Source organism: Triturus cristatus, chromosome 5_2 (assembly GCF_964204655.1).
Source record: "Triturus cristatus chromosome 5_2, aTriCri1.1, whole genome shotgun sequence".
Classification (NCBI taxonomy): Eukaryota; Metazoa; Chordata; class Amphibia; order Caudata; family Salamandridae; genus Triturus; species Triturus cristatus.
Window position 1 is genome coordinate 474962997 of NC_140588.1, and position 19067 is coordinate 474982063.

The 19067-nt window shown below is 49.1% G+C and overlaps 1 protein-coding gene across 3 annotated transcripts in view; it reads right to left on the reverse strand.

Moving 5' to 3' along the window:
• Positions 1-17116, reverse strand: part of STARD3NL (STARD3 N-terminal like) — a 183978-nt gene extending 166862 nt beyond the window's left edge. For 2 of the 3 annotated variants that reach the window (XM_085607456.1, XM_085607457.1), the window contains exon 1: positions 16984-17063. The gene's annotated coding sequence lies outside the window, so the exon portion shown is untranslated. Of the gene's footprint in view, positions 1-16983 lie in introns of all 3 variants that reach the window. The other variant, XM_085607453.1, reaches the window with a different exon arrangement.
• Positions 17117-19067: the final 1951 nt, after the last annotated feature.

The window sequence follows — 19067 nt, forward strand, 5'->3', positions numbered from 1 at the left end:
TAATACTCTTGTACACAATACAACCTTTCTCTGACACAGAAGAATTTAAACAAGTGGTGCAATGTCTAGTCCTATCAAGACTAGATAATAGCAACTCACTCTTGACTGGTATCCCAAAGCAGCTTCTCGCTGTCTTGAAAGCAGCTTTGCATGCTGCAGCTAAACATGTCTCTGGAACAAGGAGGTATGGCCATATCCCACCTATTCTGATCTCTCTGAATTGGCTACTGATCAAATAGATTGTCTGATTTTGTTAATTTTGAGCTCATACCTTTGGTAAAACACTCTGCCACCTTATGGGTCTTGCCCACACTATAAATACATAAATAAATAGCATGACGTGTCCATGATGTCAATTAGTCATCACATGGCTTGTTTATACCCAGGGAGCCTACCATGCTGGTGTCATACAAACAGGAATGTAGTAACATATGGGCTATCTTCTGAGCTTCTACTGAGGCACTCTGGATTATGCACCTACTTCTTTCATGTGCATCTGACTCCAGACGATTTGCCCTGGCCTCCTCTCAGGATACGTAGCATGGCTAAACAAATCTGACTCTGAGTGGATATTAGCAACCTCCCTCCAGTGGAATCCCTTTAGTTAAATGATAGTCATTCTGCTGAGGCTCGTACATGATCTCTATATTTCAGTAGATGTTTTAAAGCTTAAAATGAGAATCACCTTCTTTATTAAATCAATTGAGACCACAATAAAACTAGTTGTTTCAGCACCTCTATTTGAATTAAGCTTTGCCTTTTCTCCGTGAAACCAGCTTCCAGACCACCCTTAAGTTAGGACCCACTGATCATGAAACATGCCTGAAGCAACTTTAACAATCATTTCCTGAGAATTACATGGCAGGTGCTTCAGATGCATTATGTGGCACAGACACTTGTTCCATACAACAGGATGAGGTCTATCAAGGCCTGAATAACTACTATAAGACACTTGCCAGACAGCTGCCTAAAATGCCTTAAGGTCACATGAACTTTTAAATATTAGATAATTCCAATTCAAATGGGATAATAGCATTATTCTCAATTATCTGTCCATGCAATTTTATAATCTGAGACTTTCAAAGTTTGGTGGAGAGCAGGTTGTCTGTACAGTACTGCATTACAATGTTCAACTTCTTTTGAAAAGTATTACTGGTATGTGTCAACATCTCTAAACCATCAAAGTAGATTAAAGTGCTTACTTTACTCATGCCATCTCTTGTAAACGTATCAAGATACATTTAGTAACCCTGAAGTGAAAATGAGCTATAATTCCTGTTTAAAACCATTTGTGCTAGTAAATTTCACAGAGAGTTTACACTGGGCATCATACTACCCTGTGATGCTTTATGTTCATATAGGTGCAGAATTAAATGGGCAAACTGATATTTAATTAATGTGGCTCCTAAAAATGTTCTAAAGAGGATGAACACTTATAACCACTCAGGAAATGGTGCAAGTATCTATTTTGCTCACAGATGGGTGAGAACATGTATCTGTGCAGCTGCTGATAGCCCCTGTTGAAGGAAAGGAGTAATACTGTTATGTTCTGTCACCCACTCTTGCACATTACAAAGCAATATGTCTGCAAACAATTTTGATTCTGAATCTAGCAATCTTTTCGGACATCCATTAATCCAGTCTTACGCATTGGCACAATGACCAGGCTTTTTTATACTTCAGTGTTCCCAATGTTCTTGTTAGGAGCAACCCACAAAAACAATTTTTCCTTATTCATCATCCACACTGTCACCATCTTGACTTAAACATTTACTTCCAGGTGGAATAAGTCCCCCTCTGCTTTGTCTAGGGGGGCCTAGTGGCAGTTGAATTGAATACATTTAAATTCTTATTGAAAGAAAGACTGGTGGTGTGTAATCCATATATCTGGGAGGATCACAAGTCCTCAAGTTCACTCTCGGTCCTAGACACCTTTCTCTTTTTCTTGTCCTTCTCTGTCCTGTTTTATTGAACTCTGTAGATTTCCTCATTATAGCTTCCTTCTTTTTCCACTTCAGCAGGCTCCTGTCCTCTTTTATTGCCTTTTTGACCATTGCTGGGTTTGTAGACGTTCTTTTAAATCTTTCTTCTCCCAAATCGGGTAAGAGACTTATACATTGGTGAATGTGACTCAGTGATCACAAATGTGATAAAGGTGTCCTGGGAGATATATATATATATATATATACACACACACAGAGACACAGACACACACACACAGAGACACAGACACACACACACAGAGACACAGACACACACACACAGAGACACAGACACACAGAGACACACACACAGAGACACAGACACACAGACACACACACAGAGACACAGACACACACACAGAGACACAGACACACACACACACACAGAGACACACACACACACACACACACACACACACACACACACACACACACACACACACACACACACACACACACACACACACACACACACACACACACACACACACACACACACACACACACACACACACACACACACACACACACACACACACACACACACACACACACACACACACCAGCTGGGGCAAGGTAACCGAGACACAATGGACACAGGCCCACAGCGCCACATAACCTGAAACATCAGCAGACCTTGACCAGGCCGTCTAGAACTTCTCCACCCGGATAACCAAGTGCGCCGAAAGAGTCGCCCCCGCTGAAACTAGCAAAAGCCAACAAAACCTCAAAACAAGCAGGCGGGTAACCCAGAGGTCTGAGTCATCAAGTGCTACATCGTACCGACTCAAGAAGCGATGGCACTTGACCAAGGACCACTACGACAGAGTCACCCACAAAGCAGCCCGTAGCAATTACCATCTGCGCATTAAGAAAGCCATGAGATCACCCATTATCGCTCTCATCAACACCGCGGCCAACCACACGAAGGAACTCTTCAAAATAGTTGAGGAATTATCCAACCCGACAGCAACAGAGAACACCATTCACCCCTCACAAGAACTCTGCAACATCCTCTCGGACCCCTTCCACAGCAAGATTGCCACCATCTACAACAACTTTGACCCCCAACACACCACCCTCAGCTTCGACAACCCTTAACCAACCAGCAAATACCAGCCAAACGATCACCAAGTGGTCTCCACTCATCACTCAGACCACCGCATCCATCATGTCGTCCATCCACTCAGGGGGGCCCACCTACCCCTATCCCTACCATCTCTTCAAACACACACACACTCTTATATTACGTACTGGCGGTCGACAGTAGCTGGTTATAGTTAGGACCATATTTTTATAGAAAAGGCATTTTTGGACTTCCCTATATCTTTGGAGCGTTTGACGAATCTTCACAAAATTTTCCCCCAAAAACTGTCCTTCTGAGTCTTGTTCTGCATGGAAAGTTTCGGGATGATCCGTCAAGCGGAGCACAAGAAAAAGGTGGGTAAAAAAAATATATGATTTCTCATGTTAATTCCTATAGGAGCTTTGAACACTGCTACAGCCGGATCCGCAGGATAGAATTACATCAAATTTGTCAGGAAGGTAGATTTTGGTTCGCAAATCACACTTTCAGTCATTCGGGGTAAATACATTCAGTAATGGATGAGAAATTTAAGGGAAAGCAAATAAAAATATCTGGGTGGAGCCTAAGCACAGATCTCACAGTGAGATCTGATTGTCTGCCAACACTTCAACCAGGAAGTGTTGGCAGCCATCTTGGGACTCGGCTTCACTCTCCACGGTATAAAGTACAGTTAAAAAGATACTATGTGCTGGGCTAGCTCAAAACATGTTGTGGCATTACTCAACCAAGACTTGGTACATATGGAAAATCAAGCCGCAGCCTACCCATAAAAATGGAACTGAGTGACAGCAACGTTGTTATGCGATTGCAGCCACATCACACTGTCAACCATCATACAGTAGCCTGGTCACATTTCACCATCAGGCAGCTCACTAAGACTTAGCAAGCCTTCGGACAGAAGCAAAGTCACAACAGGAAAAATCATTAAGTAGCTTGGACAGATAGAGAATCGTTATATACCAGCCTGATCAAACCATGAATCATCATTCAGCAGCTCGAACACTAAGTGTACCATTTCACAGCATCCTCAACACACAGTGAACCATGAGACAGCATGCTACACACAGTAAACCTCTGGACATCACCCTGGTCACTCAACCAACCATATGAGAGTAGTCTGGCAATGCTTTGGACTAAATAATCATAAGGAATCACAAGGCAAAATAGTGATGGTGGTATGGGGATCCATGAAAAACCAACATGAACACAAAGCGGACATAATGAGGAAGTGCTCAATATCATGCAGTTCATGAAAGGTAGATTTATAGCCTCCTTCATGTTAAACCTTGTAAAAAAATTACTTTTGCATCCATTGCGTAATACACCAACATCGCATACACTCTACTCTACATAAACTGTTAAGGCAGAGGTTGGGCATTTCTTAGAGCAAAATAGTTTGTAGAGTTATTTGCAGGCTCGCAAAAACAAGTATTCTGATCCCTGGTTCCTCACCATACTAGCAGTCATTTTAAAAAACACTGAGACTGGAACAGCAAAATAAAGATCAAGTCACACATCTTTTAAGGCTGAAAGTGCTAACTTAACTCGACCAAAGTACTAGCCTTCGGTTTAATATTCTCAGCCGTTTCTTTGCTATGGGGACATGAACATACTATTGCAGTGCATATAAAGATTAAACAAACTTGCGAGTTTGAAGGAGAGGAGGGAACCTGGAGAGATAGAGAGAGGTGATGGTCCGGAGTTGCATGGAGAGGCTGCACATAAAATGGGGGGGAAAGCAAGGAGGACGCACACAAAAAAAACAGGGGACAGGGCAAAGAGAAAGCAGTGAAAACAAAAGAAATGCAAGGAGGAGCGACACAAAAAATGTGGGAAAGCGCAAGGAGAAAGCGGTGAAAACAAGAGAAAAGCAAGGAGCAGGCACCCAAAAAACGAGGGAAAGAGCAAGGAGAAAACAGTGAAAATGAGAGAAAAGAAACTTTGATTCAACGTACCCTTTGAGAAGTTGATTGCAGTGGGTGCCTCTGCACGACCTATAGTAACCCAAGGGTGGGTAGCTGAAAACAGCCCTGCTGTGGAGCAGTGAGCACAAGGATTGGCTGATGGCTTTCAAGCCAATCCTAGGTAGCTTTAAGGCTCCTCACGCAATTGGGGGTAAAACATGCCATATCATTGGCTGTCACCCCAAACCATTAAAATTACGGATAAATGGCGTCTGTTAAAGAAATTATCACGGACAACGGACAGAAGGCCAAAATTAAGGACTGTCTGTGAAATTTATGGACGATTGGTCACCCTATGTGCACACACAGGATCCAGTGCTTAGAAAAAAGAACATTTACCATGCCTCCATAAGGAATGTTTTACCTATACATAATACATGCAGGTTTCATAATAGGATATACCGTCAACCTTTTATGTTTGTCGGCCAGGGTTGCGAGGGTCATGCCGAGGGCAGGTGATTCCCCACCAATTTTTAACATCAATGTCAAATTTGAAGCATTTCCCACCAGCTGGCATCAACAATCAAAAGAATGTTTACCTCTGCTAAGGAGTATTTGCAACCATTCAAGATACACACTGAGCTCTTGAGTGAACATTCTCAATTACACCAAGGCTAATCAGAGATTCAGTGAACCTTTACACTAAGTAGGACCTACTAAAGCTACATTGGCTAGGGAATAGGGAAGTCTTAATAGGTGTTAGAAATGGGGGTCTCTAGTTGACAGTGGCTGGCGCCGATGTCGAATAGGGATCCTTCTTCCTAAGTCAGAGTAAAGGGGCGACACCCTTTGATAACCTCTGCTCAAACATGTGGTAACGTAGCACGAGCAGACAGGCCTATCTTAGAGGCGCTGTGTGAAGCATTTAGGACCATACACAATAATGCAGAAAAGACGCTACAAAATAGACACCACAAGCTGTTATAAAAAATAGTTATCTTTATATAGATTAAACACGAAACTGAGGAATGCTCAAAGAGCCACAATGCACATAATTACAGATTTGTCTCAAGAGCGATGAAAGCACTTGTGCGTGCGGGGGGAACGAACTTGGTTCGGGCAGGGGTCTATGCGACCCGGTGATGCACAATGTACACAAGGTACTTAGGATATAAAGGGGCACGGTGCACAGCTCCTCAGGGAAGGTGCGGGATGGCAGGTGGACCCACAGCAGCCACAGTTCCTGGGCGGTGGAGATCCACAGCGTGCACTCCCGATAATCCTGGGACGGGCATGAAAGCAGCACCCAGCGGCACACGCGGAAGTTGACATGGCTCCCGATGTGGGGCTAGTGTGGGCACTCAGCGGCGCAGCTCTACAGCTGCAGCGGCCCACGATAGCGATGATTCTTCTGGCAAAGTAAGGATGGGCACTCAGCGGCACAACTTCTCGATGACGGCGGCCCAAAACAGTGATAGTAAGGTCTCTTGTAGCAAAGCCAATGCGGGCCTGCAGCGACACAGCTCCTCAGCTGCAGCTGCCCACAGTGGCAATGGTACTGATTCTTGTAGTAGGGCAAATGCGGGCACCCAGCGGCACAGCTTCTCAGCGGCAACGGCCCACAATAGCGACAACAAGGTTTTTCGTAGCAAGGCCAAGGTAGGCACTCAGCGGCACAGCTCCTCGGCTGCAGCGGCCCACAATGGCATCAACAATGGATATCGTAGCAAGGCCTATGCGGGCACTCAGCGGCACAGCTCCTTGGCTGCAGTGGCCCACAATGGCGATAGCAACAGTTTCCATAGGCAAGGCAAATGCGGGCACTCAGCGGCACAGCTCCTCAGCTGCAGTGACCCACAATGGCGATAGCAATAGTTTCCGTAGACAAGGCAAATGCGGGCACTCAGCGGCACAGCTCCTCAGCTGCAGCGGCCCAGAATGGCGATGGCAATAGCTTCCGTAGGGAAGGCAAATGCGGGCACTCAGCGGCACAGCTTCTCAGCTGCAGCGGACCACAATGGCAATAGTTTCCGTAGGAAAGCAAAAGCGGTGTTCCCCACAGTAGATCCAGAGGCCTTGGATTTCTCGACAGAGGCCTCACCTGTGAGTAGGATTTCTCTCAATAGGAATCCGGGCTGCTGATGAATTAAGTCTAAAGTCCCTGGGACTTCAGCAGGAGGCACGCTCAATTCAGTGGATGGATGACAGTTTCAAAGTCCTTTCCCTCTCGTTTCCACGGCCAGAAGTTCGTCTTCGCATCCCGAAGTTACACACCGCGAAAGGGTTTCAGCTCAGATCTTTATACCCCCAAAGTCTTTGTTCTTGAGAAAGTCACAAATCACTCGACCCGGCCAGAACCAGTTTTGTGTCGACTTGGGTCACTTTATTTACGAGGCTGCATCCTCCCTTTCAGGGAGAGGGGGCCCACCATCAGACACCCAGCGGGAGGTGGAGCCATCATTCACCTTGCCAGGCACAGCCCTGCTCAAATCAAATGGGTCACCCCTCCCCATACTTCAACGGCAGATTGCTCCATTCGACCCAGGTCAGCCCCAGCCTGCCCTAGCCCTCTAAACCAGACGACCAATACACATACCAGTGAAACACACAGAAAGACTTAGACAAAAAGATATCTATTTTCCAATAGTGGCAGTTGCACACGCAGAATATAAAGACAATCACTACTACCAGATGCACTTTAATATATGGAGCGGAAGCATACCAAATTCGACTTCCCTAACATGTTCCTTGGTACTACTAGGACTACACCGGTTCATCAGTTATTTTATAATAAGGAGCATTCGCGCTGTGTCACTGAATGGCAGTGGTACAGCACCCAGAACATCTAACGTCAGCGACCATGAAGGAGACAAAAATGACAAAAATGGAAGGGAGACCTACGCCAATGGTGCCAGGTCTAACACGGGTCCCCTCCAGCTGAAATGTGGGGAGAAATACCCACCCCCTGGGAGTTCTCATCACTGAGGTGGAAAAATCTGGACAGACCGTTAGCATGTTCTGTACCAGGGCAGTGCTCCACCGTAAAGTCCATACCCTGTAGAGAAATGGACCACCTCAACAACTTTGGATTCTCCCCCCTCATCAACCATCTGAGGGGCCTGTGGTCTGTCTGAACCCGGAAGTGAGTCCCAAACAGGTATGGCCTCAGCTTCTTCAATGCCCAGACCACAGCAAATGCCTCACGTTCAATTGCACTCCACCTCTGTTCCCGGGGGAGCAACCTTCTACTAATGAAAGCCACAGGTTGGTCTAGGCCCTCCTCATTGATCTGTGACAGAACGGCCCCCATACCATGCTCGGAAGCGTCTGTCTGGACAACAAATTCCTTTGAAAAGTTGGGCGCCTGAAGTACTGGTGCGGAGCACATGGCAGTCTTCAGGGCATCAAAAGCTTTCTGACAGGTGTCAGTCCAGTTCACAAACTTTGGCTGCTTTTTAGAAGTCAGCTCAGTCAAGGGTGCAACAATGTTGCCATACCCCTTGACAAACCTCCTGTAATAACCTGTGAGTCCTAAAAAGGCTCTTACCTGTGTCTGGGTCCTTGGTGGCTCCCAAGCCAGGATTGTTTCAATCTTGGGTTGCAGGGGCGCCACCTGGCCGCTCCCCACCTGATGTCCTAAGTACACCACAGAGCCCTGCTCAATCTGGCACTTGCTTGCCTTGATTGTGAGGCGTGTCTTTCGCAGGCCCATCAACACTTCCCAGAGGTGGCGCTGGTGGTCCTCCCATGAGGAACTAAACACTGCAATGTCTTCCAGGTAGGAGGCGCTGAAATCTTCCAACCCAACCAACACTCTGTTGACCAACCTCTGAAAGGTGGCAGGGGCATTCGTCATCCCAAAGGGCATCATCCGAAACTGGTAGTGCCCGTCAGGTGTGGAGAACGCCGACCTCTCCTTTGCCCTATCGGTCAAGGTGATCTGCCAGAACCTGGATGTCAAATCAAACGTGCTGAGGTACAGCGCAGCTCCTAGCCGATCTATGAGCTCATCAGCTCTGGGGATGGGGTGCGCGTCAGTCTTGGTGAATGAATTGAGACCTCGGTAGTCCACGCAGAACCGAAGTTCTGGGGAGGCACCAGGCACCGCAGCCTTGGGTACCAGGACCACTGGGCTGGACCAAGGGCTGCTAGAGGACTCAATCACCCCTAAAGCAAACATTTTGGAAACCTCCTCCTTAATGTACGCTCTGACCCGCTCAGTCACTCGGTAAGCCTTATGCTTCACAGGAGGACTATCCCCAGTGTCCACGTCATGGACACACCAATCAGTGACACTAGGCACCAGGGAGAACAGATCACTGAATTGCCCCAACAGTTGGCGACAATCACTCTGCTGCTCAGGGGTCAGTGTGGTGGAGAGGACCACACCCTCCACTGGCCCATCTTTCTCCTCTGCCCACAGGATGTCAGGAAAAGAGGCTCACTCTCCCCCCCTCCGTTCCAGCATCTGTAGCGAGAAGCATGCCCACTCTCAAAGTGGGGCTTCAGGCGGTTGACATGCAGGACCCGCAGAGGGTTCCTGGGAGATTGCAAGTCCACCAAGTAGGTAAAAGGACTCTTGCGCTCCACCACCTCAAAGGGGCCGGTCCACTTATCCTGGAGCGCACAGGGCTCCACTGGGGCCATGCCCCAAACCTTTTGACCAGGTTGAAACCCGATCAGAGTGGCATTCTGATCATGCCAGTGTTTCATCTCTTCCTAGCTGGCTTCCAGATTTGCCTCAGCGAGGTTTTCTGAAACGCCGAGTTTGGTTCCTGAAGGCCAGCATGTAGCTAAACACATCCTGGGAGGCTTCCTGGGAGACTGCTCCCAGCCTTCCTTGGCCAAACTCAGCGGCCCTCTTACCGGGTGACCATAGAGCAGTTCAAAGGGACTGAACCCTAGAAACTTCTGTGGCACCTCACGGTAAGCAAACAACAGGCACGGCAAGAGTACGTCCCACTTACGCCTCGTGGGCGCCTCTAGGCCCATAATCATGCCCTTAAGGGTCCGGTTGAATCTCTCAACCAGCCCGTTACCTTGGGGGTGTTAAGGAGTCGTGAACTTGTAAGTTACTCTGCACTCCTCCCACAGAGACTTCATATATTTGGAAATGAAGTTAGTATGCCTATCGGACACCACCTCTCTGGGGAATCCCACACGGGAGAAAATCCCCATCAGTGCACGTCCCACTACGGGGGCCGTCACTGTCCTGAGGGGGATGGCTTCAGGGTACCGGGTGGCATGGTCCACCAAGACCAGGATGAACCTGTTGCCCATGGCTGTCTTGGGGTCCAGAGGCCCCACAATGTCAATGCCCAAACGCTCGAATGGAGTACTGACAACCGGGAAGGGCTGGAGCGGGGCCTTGATCTTCCCCCCGCTCTTTCCACTTGCCTGGCAAGTCTCACATGTCCTGCAGTGAGCTTCTGAGCTCTTGCGCATCTGGGGCCAATAAAAGTGGGTGACCAGCCTCTCAAAGGTCTTGGTCTGCCCCAGATGTCCGGCCAATGGCACATCGTGAGCCAACCCCAGTAGGAAGACTCTGAAGCGCTGGGGTATTACCAGCACACGGGCTGACCCAGGCTCAGCAGCCTTAGGCTCGCTGTAAAGGAGGTCGATTTTCCCAATAGATCAGCTGTGATCCTGACTGATCACCTGCTGCTTGGGCTGTGGCCTGCCGCCGCAGTCCCTCAAGAGAAGGGCACGTTCTCTGCTGTTCACAAAATTCCTCCCTGGTGGGCCCTCCTTCCTGCTGCCAATGGTCAGCTCCGGTAGGTACCCCAGTTTGGCTACTTGTTCCCCTGTAGGTTCCAGGGCATCCCCCTCAAGGTCTGCTCCTTCCTGGACCGTGGGAACCATGGGGGCCAGTTTCCCGCGCCCCCTACCCCTTCTCTTTAAGGCAGGGGCCTGGGCCATTCTCTCATGCTCCAGGTCCTTCTGAACATCCTTCCTGGCTGCCATGGACCGAGTGGTTGCACACGTCCATTCAGGCAGACCGAACATTTCCAGATGAGACTTCCTCTCCACCGTAGCCCACGGGGAGTTCTCTAAACCGTTGCCCAACAGACTGTCAACCGGCATGGATGGCCTCACAGCTACTTGGAGAGTTCCTGAGACCCCCTCCCACTCAAAGGGAACTTGAGCCACTTCACACTGGCTCTCAGAGTTGTCTGCTGACACTACTGGGCAGAATGCATGGGGGACAATCTGCTCTTTGGACACCAACCGGGAGCTGACAGCACTCACACTAGCTCCTGTGTCCCTCAGAGCCTCCACCCTATGGCCATTGATGGTTACCCACTGCCTGTACTTCTTAGTGTTAGCAGCCAGTGTGGGGTTAGGGACCTTCTCAAAGTCTCCTAGCGAGACAAGGGTCAATTCTATGGGATCCCACCCACTTTGGACACCCTTCTCGTCCCCTCCCAGGGCTACACTGGCAATCTGGTGGGGGGGGGGGGGTGCACGGGATGGTGCATTGGTGTCCCTAAGGGGACACTGAGGATCATAATACCTGTGGCCCACTTGACCACACTTAAAGCAAGTAAGGGGCCCCCTCTGAACAGGCCTACCTGTCGGGGCACTGGCTTCTTTTCAGACGGAGGCTGGGACACCACTACTTGGTTCCCTGGGGAATTATTTTGGGGACCTCTCTGGAACTCCCTCTGTTTACCCCTGTCTCCCCTACTTCTCTGCTGGGGACTCTGCCCACCTTTGGCGAAGTCTCCCACAGGACCCTTGCGAACCCGGGTGCTCACCCAGCAGTCTGCCTCCTTAGCAAGCTTCCTAAGGTTAGTGAGCTTGCTATCCACAAGGTGCTGGTGTAGCTCTGGAAAATAGTTACTAGATAAATGTTCCCATGCGATCAAATCATACAATTGCTCAAAGGATTCCACTTTGCTACCTTTTACCCAGCGATCCATTGCTCTACAAAAAAAAAAAAGACACATATTTAACACAAGTGGTACCCTCCAACTTCTTGCAGATCCTAAATCTCTGTACATTTCTGGGGTCAATCCATAACGTGTCATCAAGGTCTCTTTCATATGGGCATACACCATCCTGCTCTGCTCAGGCAGGTCCAACAGGGTATCCCTCCCATCACTCACAAAGCGACCCCACAACCCCGCTCCCCAATCCTTCTCAGGGACCCGGTGGGACACCATGGCTATCTCATATGCGGCATACCATTGCCCAATATCCTCACTCTTATGGAAATCCTTGATAACATCCTTGGATATGTACACTCTACTCTCGGTAGGTACTAAAGGTAAGCTGCTACCAGAGGGGGAGATCTCCAAACACTTAGCCTTGATCTCCAACTCCCTCAACACTCTCTGATGCTCAAGTTTCATTTTCTCAAGTTCAAATGGCAACCTATTATTCTTAATATCCAATTTTTTGCTCTCTAGGTCCTTCTGACCTTCCAATTTGGCCATCTCCAAACTATGCCTCCTATTTCTCTCCCTGTCCTCCAGTTCTTCCGGAGACAGACCCTTTGAGGACACACTAGTACCTGGGTTGGAAAGTGCCTTACCTCCCACTAAACCCACTTCCTCATCCTGCTGCCCTCCAGCATTCTCTTCCTCATTCCTGGCGGACTCTCTCGCCTCCATCCAGGCCAAAAGGGCCTTCTGATATTCCTCCTTCCTAGAGAGGCCCGCAACAGGGACAGTGAACCACTTGCAAAAGGAATTTAGCTGTTTGGCAGTGTATGTTTCTAACCTATCTTCATCAAAGAGGAGATCCTCCGAAGCATTGGAGGTTGGCCTACCCAGTGTAGACATGACTGGTAACTACAGTCAACAATAGAACAGAACCAAAAAAAAATACCTGGTTGACAATCAGAGTCCGTACTAGAACAGCGAGAAAAAAAAATACTTGGCTGGCAATCACAGTCACCAATAGAACCCAAGTCACCTGGCTGGCAATCACAGTCAGCACAGAAAAACAAAAAATACTTGGCTGGCAATCACAGTCAGCAAAAGAACCAAAATCACCTGGCTGACAATCACAGTCAGCACAGAACAACAACAAAAAATACTTGGCTGGCAATCACAGTCAGCAATAGAACCAAAATCAAACTGTACGTGGTTTACCCTCACTAGTAGCGTACACTGGTTATTGTATGTGGATCATAAATGCAAGTCCTGATCCCACCGCTGCCACCAATGTTAGAAATGGGGGTCTCTAGTTGACAGTGGGTGGCGCCGATGTTGAATAGTGACCTTTCTTCCTAAGTCAGAGTAAGAGGGCTACACCCTTTGATAACCCCTGCTCAACCCTGTGGTAACGTAGCACGTGCAGACAGGCCTATCTCAGAGGCAGTGTGTGAAGCATTTAGGACCATACACAATAACGCAGGAAAGACACTACAAAATAGACACCACAAGCAGTTATAAAAAATAGTTATCTTTATATAGATTAAACACGAAACTGAGGAATGCTCAAAGAACCACAATGCACATAATTACAGATTTGTCTCAAGAGCGATGAAAGCACTTGTGCGTGCGGGTGGAACGAACTTGGTTCGGGGCCGGGGTCTATGCGACCCGGTGATGCACAATGTACAAGGTACTTAGGATATAAAGGGGCACGGTGCACAGCTCCTCAGGGAAGGTGCGGGATGGCAGGCGGACCCACAGCGGCCACAGTTCCTGGGCGGTGGCGATCCGCAGCGTGCACTCACAATAATCCTGGGACAGGCGTGAAAGCAGCACCCAGCGGCACACGTGGAAGTTGACAAGGCTCCCGATGTGGGGCTAGCGTGGGCACTCAGCGGTGCAGCTCTTCAGCTGCAGTGGCCCGCGATAGCGGTAGCGATGATTCTTGTGGCAAAGTAAGGATGGGCACTCAGCGGCACAGCTTCTCGATGGCGGCCGCCCAAAACAATGATAGTAAGGACTCTCGTAGCAAAGCCAATGCAGGCCTGCAGCGACACAGCTCCTCGGCTGCAGCGGCCCACAGTGGCGGTGGTACTGATTCTCGTAGTAGGGCAAATGCGGGCACCCAGCGCCACAGCTTCGCAGCGGCCCACAATAGCGACAACAAGGTTTTTCGTAGCAAGGCCAAGGCAGGCACTCAGCGGTACAGCTCCTCAGCTACAGCGGCCCACAATGGATCTCGTAGCAAGGCCTATGCGGGCACTCAGCGGCACAGCTCCTCAGCTGCAGCGGCCCACAATGGCGATAGCAATAGTTCCCATAGACAAGGCAAATGCGGGCACTCAGCGGCACAGCTCCTCAGCTGCAGAGGTCCACAATGGCGATAGCAATAGATTCCGTAGGCAAGCAAAAGCGGCGTTCCCCACAGTAGATCCAGAGGCCTTGGATTTCTCGACAGAGGCCTCACCTGTGAGTAGGAATTCTCTCAATAGGAATCCGGGCTGCTGATGAATAAAGTCTAAAGTCCCTGAGACTTCAGCAGGAGGCAAGCTCAATTCAGGCCCTTGGGTAGATGGATGAAAGTTTCAAAGTCCTTTCCCTCTCGTTTCCACGGCCAGAGGTTCGTCTTCACATCCTGAAGTTACACACCACGAAGGGGTTTCAGCTCAGATCTTTATACCCCCAAAGTCTTTGTTCTTGAGAAAGTCACAAATCACTTGACCTGGCCAGAACCAGTTTGGTGTTGAATTGGGTCACTTTATTTACGAGGCTGCATCTTCCCTTTCAGGGAGAGAGAGCCCACCATCAGACACCCAGCGGGAGGTGGAGCCATCATTCACCTTGCCAGGCACAGCCCTGCTCAGATCAAAGGGGTCACCCCTCCCCATACTTCAACAGCAGATTGCTTCACACCCTCACCGGCAGACTCTACAACTTCGGCACACAGAAAAGCGCTCTCAAACGGATTGCATCTTTTCTCACAGGACGCACAAAGAGCATCTGATTGCCCGCCTCCCCCTTCACCTCTGCACTCAAAGACATCGTATGCGCCGCACCCCAAGGATCATCCCTCAGCCCCACCCTATTCAAGATCTATATGGCCCCCCTTGCAGATGTCGTCAGATCCCCCCCGACTCATCATAATCTCCTATGCAGACGTCCTCTGGCTCACCGAGGACCCCGCTAATGCTAAAACCAACTCCTGCAACGCCATGACCAATGTAGCCAATTGGATGAGAGACAGCTGCCTCAAACTCAACTCCGACAAAACATAAGTACTGGTCTTCACGAAGAACGCCTCCATATGGGACAACTGCTGGTGGCCAGCAGAACTCAGGCCAACACCCATACTGAAATATCATGCATGCAACCTGGACATCATCCTCGACAGCCAACTGACGATGAAACGACAAGTCAACGCAGTCGCCTCCTCCTGCTTCCACACCCTACGCATGCCCCACAGAATTTTCAGATGGATCCCAATAAACACCAGAAAGACCATCACGCAGGGACTCGTCACCCGCCGCCTCGACTACAGCAGCGCCCTCTACAACGGAGTTTACACCCAACACCTCAGAAAACTCAAGACCATAGAGAACACCGCAGCCCGACTCACCCTGGACCTCCCCAAGTGGACCTACATCACCCCCCCCCCACCTCAGAATACTCCACTGGCTTCCCATCCAGAAGGGATGCCAGTTCAAGATCCACATGCACGCATACAAAGCCCTGCACGACCAAGGACCATCCTATATCAACCATTGCCTGAACTTCCACCTTCCCGCAAGACACCTGCGCTCTGTCAGGTGCTGCTCCTTCTCCTACATCGAAACTCAAGACCTAGCTTTTCGACTGAAACATGGCACCCTCAGCACAGAGGTACCCCTAGGGGTGACAGTGCTGCGCTATACAATTGCTGATTGATTGATTGATAGACTGACTGATTGAAAAGAAACGTTATTGTCCTTCAGGGTGCTAACAGGCCAGCAGTCCTGAGGGGGTGACCTGGACAGGTGGCAGCTCTGGTGACCTGAGGCATGGAACTCAAATGAGAAGTGTCAGCAGAATAGCACTCACAGTTCACAATAGTCTCTCCATGTATGCGTTGCACAAACTGATTTGTGAGATATAGGGAGAATCTAAAGCGAGAGGTAGGATGGAGTAGAGGGAAATGGGGGAGGGCTATAGGTGAAAAAAAGAATCTTTTATGTTGTAGATGGTGCTCAAAGTTTCTTTTCCTCTTCTACTACCCTGTCCCTACGTCATTCAGGGCAGGTCAGAAGGAGAATGAACAACACAAGCCATTATCAAAATTAACTCTTAGAAGAAAACCATCTCTTACTCGTTGCTGGTCAGTCACCGTCATGTATAAGCCATCATTTAACTGCAGCATAAACATCAGCATATACGAAAAATACCTTATACAATTACACTAAAGTAATGCGAATAATCAATCTAGGGCCCCCTGTGAGCACATTTTGTTTACAGATTAAAAGAGGTAGTGCCATCTACCATATTATAACACATTAATAAAAATCATTGAATAAAATAAGGTTTGCGTATGTTTCAACACCTTCAATTTGATCCATCTAAAAAGCTTCAAAAGCTTCTAGATATGTGCACGGTTAACGTGCCTCTTGCAGTGTTTTCTTTGGGATCTCCAGGTCACGTGTCTAGATGTCAGCTGAGCGATGCAACCTTTCAGTCATCAAATGGGCCGTAAGAGGAGCGGCTACATTGTTATTATAAGAATTGTATTCCATTATCCATTAACCACGAGAAAGCACTAACCTGTGCCACAGCTTGCACAAATCTGTATAAGGTCTTTGATCGCTGACCACATCACTCAAAAAGACCCAAGATAGTCCCCTCAGCTTTAGGCAATACCTGTTCTGGCTTAAAGCCTGAAAATGATGAACTATCCTTTGGGTTGCTTAGATCAGAAGAAGGGTGAGGCCGCAGACTACGGGCTACGCACCTCTACGTGATGCCCTAGGCAACAGCGGTACTTACTGTCAGTCGGGATAAAAGCCCAAAAACATTGCGAGTCATATGCGAGGTTTCATCACACCTCCATGTCCAACCCTCTCGAATCAGGGGAGGGTGCTCACAAAAGTCATCCTTACCTCTTGCCTCCTGATCCGATTTCCTCTGCCTTCGTTGGTTTCGATATCAAGCGACTTCTCAACATAAAAAAACAGACAGACCTGTAACACTTCGATAAGTGAATACAGGCGCAGGCAATCGGAAAGCTAGTTCATGCTGATTGGCAGGCAAAGGGACGCATGGTGTCCCCTTGCAGCCCTACGATTGGTTGAAAGATAAATAACCCGCCTCTGGAAAATACGGCCCGCCCTCCCACCCGGAAGAAACTGTAGCACGCTGCTCGTGCGTCGTGCCCTGGAAGAGACCGCCCAGAAGTGATCAGCAGGCTGCTTGCTAACCGCCAAGCACCGTTATGTGCCTCCGGTGATGTGAGGGGACCTTGGACATGGTAGCCCAGGCACGATCCGGACTTTGGCATCTGCTTTATAAAGTCGAGGCCACCTGTCAGGCGCGGCACGACAAAGTCTTGCTAGCACCATAGAGGGGACTCGGGCTTGTCCAGTCTGTGATGAAAGCTTGTGTACTTGCTAATGTCTGGGACATTTGAAAGGTTTGCAGATGATTGACTGGCAGGAGGCGATAGTAACGGCGTCATGGATCCGTAGCCACTGCAGGCACACAGCAGTATCAGTGGCGTAGCTAGAGCTTATGGCGCCCGGGGCTACCCCTCAGATTGCCGCCCCCCCCCCCTCCCCCCCTTCAAAGAGGTCCGGGAGACACGTAGTATCGCCGCTAATAGTAACCTTGATCATGCAACTTACATGCACATACATGACACGGTCCAAGGCTACACAGTTGAATACAGCGGTGACTGGCAGTACAAAAGAGAACACACAGACTGCATGATCTATCTGGGGACTCAGAAAAACTGCATGTGACATCCATCAGAGAGCTGCGTGAACAATTACCTGGTAATCCCCTCAACACAATGCAAACATGCACATATATTCTTGCCACACATCAGGCCCGGCTCCAGTAATTTTTGTTTGGGTGGGCCAAGGGTGCATTTGGGTGGGCCACTGCCGGCTCGATTTGTCGCATATGTCTGGGCAGGCCTGCTTCAGGGCCCTCCTTTATCTCTTCTTAGTCTTATAAGGACCAGTAAAACTCACTCTTTTCCAAATCTCTTTCTAAATATTATCACTTTCCATATAATGTTCCTTTGATGGGAAGAGGAGGTTTCGGAGGTGGGAGTATCAGGCAAGTGATACTACTCAGGCTCCATCTGTTCGAGCCTTCATGGAGGATCCCTCTTCATTACTACCTCCACCTGACCCCGGACTCTGCAACGCACTCCCTTACAGGCTCCCTCTGTGCGAGCCTTCAGGGAGAATCCCTCTTCATTACTACCTCTACCTGACCCCGGACTCTGCAACGCACTCCCTTACAGGCTCCCTCTGTGCGAGCCTTCAGGGAGAATCCCTCTTCATTACTACCTCCACCTGACCCCGGACTTGGCAACGCTCTCCCTTACAGGCTTGATTATCCACTAATCCTCTCTTCAGTGCACCTTATCTCACAGCTGACCTTGGGCCCCAGCCCCATATCAGGCACCATCGGGCTTCACTTTGCTTTTTCCCGGTAAAAACATTAGTAAAATCACCTTCAAACTTAAAACATTGAATATAGCAGTAAATATAATTAGCATGCACTTTAAAGTATGTTCCACAGTAGCCCTTATGACCCGACTGCTAATTAAATAAACAAAAACAGAAAGGCCATGACAGGGCCGCCATTAGCGCTGATGCGAAAGTCTTTTTTGGCGCCGCACCAATAACCTCTTTCTCCGTAAATACCTTTACTACCACCTTCCAACAGTGCCCCTCATCCCTCCATGGCCCCCCTAGTGACCTCCTCCTCAGATTCCCTCACTGCCTCACACCACAAGTGCCCCTCATCTCCCCATAGCCCCTCCCCCTCATAACCTCCTCCTTGGACTCCCTCACTGCCACCATCCACCAGTGCCCCTTATCTCTCTGTAGCCTCTCCCCATCATGACCTCCTCCTCAGAATCCCTCACTACCACCCTCCACCAGTGCTCCTCATCTCACCCTAGCTCCCCCTCCACACCATGACCTCTTCCTCGGATTCCTTCACTGTCACC